At 43.9% G+C, this 9,505-nt stretch overlaps 1 protein-coding gene across 2 annotated transcripts in view; it reads left to right on the top strand.

The window, feature by feature from the left end:
- Mboat2 (membrane bound O-acyltransferase domain containing 2) overlaps window positions 1–9,505 on the top strand; it is a 124,810-nt gene that overhangs the window by 24,451 nt on the left and 90,854 nt on the right. The gene's annotated exons all lie outside the window — the stretch shown is intronic.

Here is a 9,505-nt window from a genome sequence, read left to right as displayed (position 1 = left end):
TTGCTACTGCTCAGAGCTCGGTGCCCATCAAGAAAGCAGTGTTCACGCATAGGTCAGGTGCTCAGCTTGGTCACTGCTTCTCCAAAAGATTTCTGTATGCTGTCCCTCCCTCCCTCCCTCTTCTCTCCTTCCCTCCCTTCTTTTCTTTCTTTCTCTCTCCTGCCCTTCCTTTCCTTCCCTCCCTTCCTCCCTCCTTCTCTCTTAAAAGTGTTTGAATATTCTACCTGCATGTATGTTTGTGCACCATGACCATGCCTGGTGCCTGAGGAAGAATGTGGGTACTAGAATCGAACCCAGGTCCTCTAGAAGAGCAGCCAGTGCTCTTAGCTGCAGAGCCCTCTGCTTTAGCATGGTTTATTGGCTGTCTCTGTCTTTCACCCCCTATGCTCCTCTCATGCTTTGCCCATTCTGGGAGAGCAGGTTGTTCACCCGGCAAAGCCAGTGTTTGGTGAGTGCAGGATTAGGCGAGGTAGGAAATAGTCCCGAAGGCATGACAAACAGACCTCTGTCCCTTGACTTCTGAAAATAGCCACCCACCTACCATAAGACCGAGCAATTGTCATGGCCCATTTTGTCTTCTGCTCTCTTTCCGGCTGGTCAGCTTTGCGATGCAGGGACAACCATGTTGAGGCATGTAGTGTGTCTGCTGTGCTTGTATGGAGGAACTTGCCACATGCTGACCAGCTGCGTCTTTTTGCCTCCCATACTTTTCAGCTTTGTCATTCTGAAGCTTCTAACGGCAGCAGCTGATTGATTGAGTTTTATGACCACGAGAACCACAGGAGGGATCTATATGTACTGTTGTGTTCTTAAGAGCTCAGTTAACTGTGCTGTTCACTGTGAACCTTTCTGAGGCCTGAACCCTCCCACTTCTCTCAGTAAATTCCCTGTGAGCAGGGAGAAAGGAGGGGAGGCTGGGATGGTGGAGTAGTGAGCTAGAGTGGGGTGTAGGTGCAGCAGAGGATGTGGCTGTGTTCAGGTTGAACTTCGTGTACAGCGGTGATCTGTAGACTGTTCCTATAGCCTACTCTGACGGCTCCTAAGAAGGCTTCCCTAGTGCAGGTTAAGACCCCTTGTTTTGCAGAGGACCTGGATTTGCCTCACAACCATCTGTAACTCCAGTTCCAGTGTTGCCTTATGACCTCTGCAGGCACCAGGCATGCATGGGGTGTGCAGACTTGCATGCAAGAATACTCATCCACATAAAATAAAACGACTAAATCTAAACATTTAAAAATTGTGTTTATTGGTGTTTCTGTGGGTATTGTATGCATTTTGTGAGGGCAGGCTTGTGGGGGCCTGGGTACCACAGTGTGCACATAGAAGCCAGGGAATGACTTTGTGGGGCGAATTCCCCCAGCCCTGGGACTTCACCGCCATGCCTGGATTTTTATGCGGCTACTGGGGATCTTCATCATCTCAGCTTAAAAAAGAAAGAACTCTGCTGTCTGAAAGGGAAAGTTTATTATATATTTCCTGGTAGTCTAATGTATCTTCATTAATTTAAAATCAGTTTTTTTTTCTTTTTTTATAAAAGCCTATTGACATTTATTGACTGGATTTAAATTTAATGATTAATGAGGGAGAAATTAATATCTTCATGGTACTGGATCTCCCTGTCTGGGAAGTGTGCCTTTTTGCATATCCATGCATTAAAAAAATCTTCCTATAGCATTTAAAATTTTGCATATGTAGGTTTGTATATTTATTTTTAAGATTATGTGTACTTACTGTTTCTTGTTGCCATTAGACGTGGGATTTTGAGTTTTGATCATATTTTCCCTATTGTCTGTTATCACACGAAAGCTCGTGGTTTCTGTCCTGAAGTTGAGAGAGATTAGTGACTTGTCTAAGCGCACATTGTTGGTTCCTAACGGATGCCAGCGCCCCTTTGCTGACTGTTTTGCCCTCTTCCTGTGTTGCTCTGTAACTGATATTCTACCTAACTCTATAGTAAACACCCAAAGACAATTACAAATTAACCAGAATGAGTTATCTAAATCTTGTCAGAGTGACATTTGGTAAAAGCTTCATTGAGTAGTTAATTATTTTCTGTTACTTCCTGTTCCCTCTGCTCATTTGTAGGTGTTTGAAATTGTTGGATGTGGTATGCTGATTCTGAGTCTGTGTGGAGCTCCCCCCCAATAAGTATCTATGATAGGATTGTTTCATTTAGCAATGTGGAAAGCTAGAGATGCTAAAGCCAGTCTGACATTGGATTTTTTTTTTGTTTGCTTGTTTTTGTTTTTCAAGACAGGGTTTCTTTGTAGCTTTGGTGCCCATCCTGGAACTAGCTCTTGTAGACCAGGCTGGCCTCAAACTCCCAGAGATCCACCTGTCTCTGCCTCCTGAGTGCTGGGATTAAAGGCGTGCGCCACCACCGCCCGGCAATTTTTTTAAACTATTTCTTGGTAATTTCATACATTTACATAATTATTCAGATCAAGAAATTTGAAAGCCAGTCTGATGTTGAATTTTTTATTATTCTTTTAAAAATTTTTTTTTTATTATTTCTTTTTGTTGTTCTAGAGTTATAGGTGGTTGTGAGAGCAACCTGACATGTCTTCTGGGATCTGAACTCAGGTCCTCTAGATGATCAAAAAGCACTGTTAATTGCTGAGCCTTCTCTCTAGCTCTATTCTTTCATTTCTTAGAACTTAAAAAAAAATCTTTTAAGTGACTTTTAATGTTTACCTGCTATCAGAGAAGTAATAAATTACTAACCAAGATTTTATATTTCTAAAACACTTAGTATAGAGTTCAATTTTGACTTTAAGAAAACTATATATTGGTATTTTACAGTTTAGAAATTGTGGGTCAGGTGTGGTGGTGCACACCTTTAATCCCAGGCAGAGGCAGATGGATCTCTGTTAGTTCAAGGCCAGCCTGATCTACATAGCGTTTTTCAGGACAGCCAGGACTACACAGAGAAACTTTGTCTCAAAAAAACAAAACAAAAGAAAGAAGAAATTATTATAACAAACTCCAGAAAGGCCCACCTTTCCTTAGTAGGCTAGTATCTACATGAATTTGACAAAGACAAGGGCTTTGGAAATGGTATTCTCCAAATGGCATTTGCTCACCAACCTATGGTGGAAAACCACATTGTGGTTTTCATGTTTCTCAGAAATTTCCCCCTGGGAAGATGCTGAGGCTTAATTTGTAACCTTTCAGAAGAGGACAGTGTCATTTCCTCAACAAGAAAGCCTTAATGTTTCTTTAGCACCTGCGTGGAGAAAAACCAGATGTGTGCACATTTGCACCCTTGGTGTTGTGGAGTCAAGGGGAGCATTTGTCTTGTCCAGGAAAATGTCTCAGTAGTAGCTCTGGAGCTGGGTGTCTGTCACTCAGGGGGGCCGGGGTCCTGACAGTGAGACTCTCCGCTGGCGGCAGCGTCATGGCCTCACTCAGGTCTTATTTGTGAGGTTAGCGAGAAGTGAGGATGGTCACCACACAGTCCTGCTCTCAAGAAGCTTGCCTGTCAGCCGAAGGGGACTCTGGGAGAAGCACTACAGAGCGTTTGCAGAGGTGGGTTTAAAGACGCACTGGACATGAGGTCGAAGGGCAGGAGCTAAGGGAGAAGGCGATGCTGGAGGTTTGCAGCAGAGAGGCCACTGACAGCACAACTGCCCGTAAGTTCCTCCAGGAGAACGTGACAGTGTTTGCCCCAGCAGAGAACAGGTTGGCTTATGATGGGCACTTATGACACTCCTGCTTGTGGGGTTGGAGGCAGGGGGTATCCTACAAGCACCCTCCCAGGGTGAATGTGTATTGCATGGAGATAACAGCATGGTCTTTCAGTGAGCTTAGGATTTTAGGATGTTATATGCTCAGCAAGCATAGTACACTTAAGGTCTATGAGCCTAACATAATACTAGCTGACAGTTCCATGGCTTGACCGGGTAGCTTAATTACGTATCTAAAACACATTTTATTTCTTAGGACAGACTCATGGCCGCTTAGATATAGCAGGAGTAGACTCCCCCCCCCCCACACACACACACATACACAGGGTTTCTCTTTGTTGCCCTGATTATCTTGGAACTTGCTTTGACTCACAGAGATCTACCTACCTCTGCCTCCCAAGTACTGGGATTAAAGGTGTGCAACACCATCACCTGGCTAGCTTTTTTTCTTTTCTTTTCTTTTCTTCTCTTTTCCTTTCCTTTCCTTTCCTTCCCCTTTCTTTTCTTTCCTTCCTTCCTTCCTTCCTTCCTTCCTTCCTTCCTTCCTTCCTTCCTTTCTTTCTTTCTTTCTTTCATGTCACAAATACAGTTCCCATACAGTAAAGTGTGAACAACTGAACGGTAGAGTCAGGCCAGCTGTTTACCAAGTATGGCTCTTCTTGACTTAGACTGTAGCTCAAGACACTTCCCAGCTCACCTGGGTGGATTGTTATTAGCTTAGTCTGTAAATCTCAGTCACAGGGATCTGTGACACACATTCAGTCCACGGCTCTGTAGAAACAGGTGACCATCTCCCATGCTCTGACAGACCCCTCCCGATACCTGGATGCTACAGAATTGAGGTTCTGGATAGTGGAGCCACAGAGCAGCAGGAGCTGGGCTCCTTCAGTCACAGCAAGGCAGAGCCACCTTGGGCTGTTATGTGACCCTCTGTCTTGTTGCCGCTGTTACATACTTTTTATGTCTATTTCCAATAGTACCATTGTAACCTTCATACATAAAAGTTAAAAAAAAATGACCAGGGCCCAATATATCTCTCCTTGTAACCTGCTCCCTCCTGCCATAAACAAGCACTTAAGTGACTTTAGTAGTGACATGAAGTCACCTTCATATTTGTTACAGTTTGATCACTTACGTGGATAGCCTCAGCCAGTGTGGATTATTGCTTGCTTTTTGGGACCGTTAATGAGCTATGGTTATGTTTGTATATGTATGTGTGTCTGATCTTGCATAGCAGTATATGCTGAGTTCAGCGCGTGTTCTGGTATTTATGCCGTTACTTCCATTATTCTGTCTGGTTTCGCCTTGGATGAACGTTATCACAGTATGCTTGGGCATTGTCTCTGTCTTATTCATTGCCGGTGTTCTACCCATAACTAGCGGGTGGCTAGCTGTAGGGAGACAGTCTTTGATTCTGTAAGAAAATGCCAAGCAGTTTTCTCAAGTTGGTGTTAGCCATCTGTGAGAAATCCTTACTCAGACATTGAAGTCGACACTTGATATTGCCAGACTTTAAAGTCTGGCTTACATGGTGGGTGGGTAATACTGCCTTATTTAGGGCTTAGCTAATATCGACTCACAAAGATTTAAGACATGAGTCTATGTATCTGGGCCCTCTCATTTCTGCTTGAATTTGAAGTTGGGTCGAAGCAGACTGTGCTGGCAGGGAAGGACATTTGTTTTTTGTTTTTTTTTTTAATTTGAATTTTCGAGACAGGGTTTCTCCTTAGTTTTTGGTTCCTGTCCTGGAACTAGCTCTTGTAGCCCAGGCTGGCCTTGAACTCACAGAGATCCACCTGCCTCTGCCTCCCGAGTGCTGGGATTAAAGGCGTGTGCCACCACCGCCCGGCAGGACATTTGTTTTATAGTAAACTGCATGTGAATTTTATCTGGAGAAGTTATATAAAAAAGTTCAGCCCCATTTCACACACAGGAATATCCAGAAGTCTCTTTGTGACTTTCCTGCTGATGATTCTGCACTAACTGTACCCGATGGAGCTGAGGACAGCAGCCCCAAAGCTGAAGACGTTCTGTCTTGGGAGCTGGGGAGCACCCTTGATCTTTGGCGCTTGGCTGTCTGCCTGGCTTCTTTTCATTCTCCTGCTAATCAGTGCAGAGTCTTACAAAGAATGTGTATTATACAAAACTCCTTCATTTTATTACAAAGTAGCGTTAGAACAGGGCATCCCATTGAAGTCAACTGTGTTTGTGATCTTCTCTTTAGCAAACATGCAGGAAACATTATTTCAATGTGTTCTATATACGTTTTGAAACGGGATCTCATTTTGTTGTCCAAGCTAGGGTGGAACTCCTGGGAGTCAAGCCATCCCCCTGCCCAGATCTCCCAGGCACTAGAACTAACTATAGGTATATGACACTATTCCTGGTTATAAAATTATTAATTAGGTATTATGCATTGAAGACATTACTCGTTCTAAGCCTTTGAGGTCTGGTGTGTATTTGCACTTAAGACCCACCTCAGTTCAGATATGCAGTTGTGGCCATGTGTGGCTCCCTGCTGCCATAATGAAGGATGAAAGCATGCTAGAAAATTGTCATGAATTTTGAACCCCCGGGAGCCCCTACACCTGCTCTAGTAGGTGAAGTTTAAAGCTTGAGAAGAGCAAATGCCGCCTGTTGCTCATCCAGGCTGTGACTGTGTGCGCTGTCACAGCTCTAAAGCCTGTGCACCCCGAGTCCGTGACCACGTGGGGAAAGCTTCAGTTTGGGAACCCTGAGGTAGAAGCGCATCCTCCATCTGCCATGTGATGCCTCTGATGACCCGAGCATCTAGGGAAATTTGGAGTTGTGAATGCAGTGAGGTGTTCTACTTAGACTCGGGCTGCTGGCTCTGGGGGTGCTACGGTGGCTAAAGTAGGAAACTGATGAGTATATTAATGCCCTTAATGCCCAAAGTACAGCACTCAGATTTTTGGTTTCTCTCACTCAGCAACTTATTTTCTGCTTCATCAACTATTTTCTGTTTTTTTTTTTTTCTACTCAAGACATGCCTAGACGCACATCACGTATTTAGTATTGCAGTTGTGTGTGGTGTCAAAAGCTAAAGACCACGTGTGCCATGGAGGAAACACACTATTACAGGAGAACACAGGTACAGATAAAAAGGCAGCCACAGACTGACAGATGCTCTCTGCAAAACAGTGGACGCGAATAAAGAAAAAAAAAGTCACTGGGAAAATTAAACCCACTAGAAAAATAGGAAGAGGATGTCAAGGGGAAGCTTGATGTTCAGCAGATCTATGGGGAAAAAAAAGACAGCTTTAAAAAGCAGTGAGATAATAAAATCTTCTGTTCACAAACTGGTGAAAATGCAAAGTCTGCCAGAACCAAATGTCGCCAGGCATGTGGCACAAGGGCACGTGCTTGCTGAGTGGGCACCTGAGCAGGCCTAAGCTGCTTAGCAGAGCAGTTTCGCCGCATGCGCTTCAGGGGAAGATGCTTTCCCGTGAGTCTGCATCACGGGTCACACAGCGGAAAACCACGCAACAATTATTGCAGTGCATAAGGTGCAGGGTGTGTACTGCCCAGACGGACGCCAGGACGTTGAGAGTCGCTGCAGGGGATCCGTCTGGTTTTTACTGTTTATAAAGTTGGACATTCAAAGCAATGTAAGATAGAAAAATGCATAAAACGTGTGACCATACACAGGGGAGTGCTACAGCCGTCTCTAGACTGGTGAGGAATGCAGGGGACAGGGTTGGGAAGGAGTATTGTGCATATACTCGGGCATTTCAAGTCTTTCTCCATGACCTCGTCCAGCTAATGTCTTGATGTCTAGTTTTTCTAGGCTGGAGCATATGGAAACAGAATAGCCTATGGTTGGTAGCATGGGCTCTGGTGCCCACCTGGTGATGGTTGAGCTACCTACCGGTAGCGAAGTATGGCTGATAGGCATAGACTCTCTGCTGATGGCAGTAATGTCTAGCATGAAGTACACAGCAGGCATGTAACGAGATACGCATTTAGTGAATGCATGTGCACAGACCAGCTGACTTTCTACATTGTAACTTGTGCTTCTCATTAAGAATATCTAATAATATCTAATTTGTGATTTATTTTCATGGTTTGTGTGCTAGGTTCTTCTTTCAAATGACTCCCCCCACTATCTTTTTTTTAATATTTATTTATTTCTTTATTATGTATACAATATTCTGTCTGTGTGTATGCCTCCAGGCCAGAAGAGGGCACTAGACCCCATTACAGATGGTTGTGAGCCACCATGTGGTTGCTGGGAATTGAACTCAGGACCTTTGGTAGAGCAGGCAATGTTCTTAATCTCTGAGCCATCTCTCCACCCCCCCCACTATCTTTTAAGAGTTCTTTGTATTTATGTTTTAATTCTTTTTTGAGACAGTTTCACTATGAAGCCCAGTCTGCCCCGACCTTGAGATGCTCCTCCAGTCTCTCTGTCCAAGTGGTCCTCAGGAGTATATTTTAATATTCTTTTTTCTGCATTGTCAATTACAGTGTTGGAAGTTTTGTTCCATAGAAGCTTCAAGTATTTGTGTAGGAAATCTGTTTTACTATAAGTTGGCATTGTTAAATTATTATTTGGATTAGATACGCACTATTCTCTTACGTTATCTAGGATGTCTGTGGTGTTAACTTTCACATCTAGTCAGGATAAGCTAAGGTTTGCTGCAGTAATAAGCCATTCCTAAGATGTCTAGTCTTTATCGCCCCCATGTCTGATCATGGGCTGGCATTGAAGCCTTTGTACCTCGTCATCTCTGGGACATTGCAGACAAAAAGGCAGATCTGAACATGACTGTTCTGCCCCTGAAGTACCTGCCTGCTTCAGGTACCAGTCAGTCTCTCTCCATTAAGAGTTGGAACACAGTGCCTCACTAATGGGTTAGCTTGTGCCCCTTAGAATTAAGACTATTTTAGAGTTCTATTGGATATGACTTCTATAAATTGTCTATGCCATCCAATTTTCTTGTAGAGGTCATAATTTTCCCAAGAAGGGACTTTGCTTTCCTTTCCTTGGTTTTGCAGTATTTTCCTCCCTTTTCATTTTTCATTTTTTCACTTTTCATTTTTTGCCCTCCCCCCATATAGTCTTAAAATCTTTAAGTACTTAAAACCAAGCAACAAACAAAGGCTATCAGTCTGTAGTTTCTCTTCAGAAACATTCGTGGTTTCTCCTGGGAAAAAAAAACTTCTAAAATTCCTAGCTGCCTTTGCAGATTTATTCTGGGGCATTATTACTGTCTTTGAATGTCCTTTGGTCAGTGTTGTTGCCGTCACTTACAGGGGCACAAGGTACCTAGGGTTGAGTGCCATGTCCCTTGCTGATGAGGAGAACAAACCCCTGACAGGGCAAGTCCTTTGGTGTATGTATCTTCAGCTGGGGCTTCTTTATCAGAGTCTCTGCAGCTGCTGTAAAGGCTGCCTCTGTGCGAAATGAGGAGTGTAGTGAGTCAGGCTCAAAGTAGCCGGGGTTTTCATTTTCCTTTCTCCCCTTTGTCCTGTCTGCCTTCCATTCTCCACTTCCAGATTACTTAAAGCGGTTTTCTCAAAGGCGTATCATTTCAATATCAGGTCACTGGAACAGGATGCAGCGATTCCTCTGTGTTGCGAGAGATGGGTTCGAGAACCTTGCTAGATACAGTGGATGTTCACAGCCCCTCTGTAAAATGTACTGTATTTGCCATAGCCAGTGCACATTCTTCCATTCATTTAAATTGTGCTAAGTGACCTGGAATACCTAGTGTGATGTAAATGCCGTGTAAACAGCTGCTTTGCTGGACTGGTGGGGAATAACAAGGGAGGCCTACGTGATATATATATATATA

Source organism: Microtus ochrogaster, unplaced genomic scaffold (genome assembly GCF_000317375.1).
Source record: "Microtus ochrogaster isolate Prairie Vole_2 unplaced genomic scaffold, MicOch1.0 UNK10, whole genome shotgun sequence".
NCBI lineage: Eukaryota > Metazoa > Chordata > Mammalia > Rodentia > Cricetidae > Microtus > Microtus ochrogaster.
The sequence above is the reverse complement of the archived record's forward strand: the minus strand, read 5'-3'. Positions and strand labels throughout refer to the sequence as shown.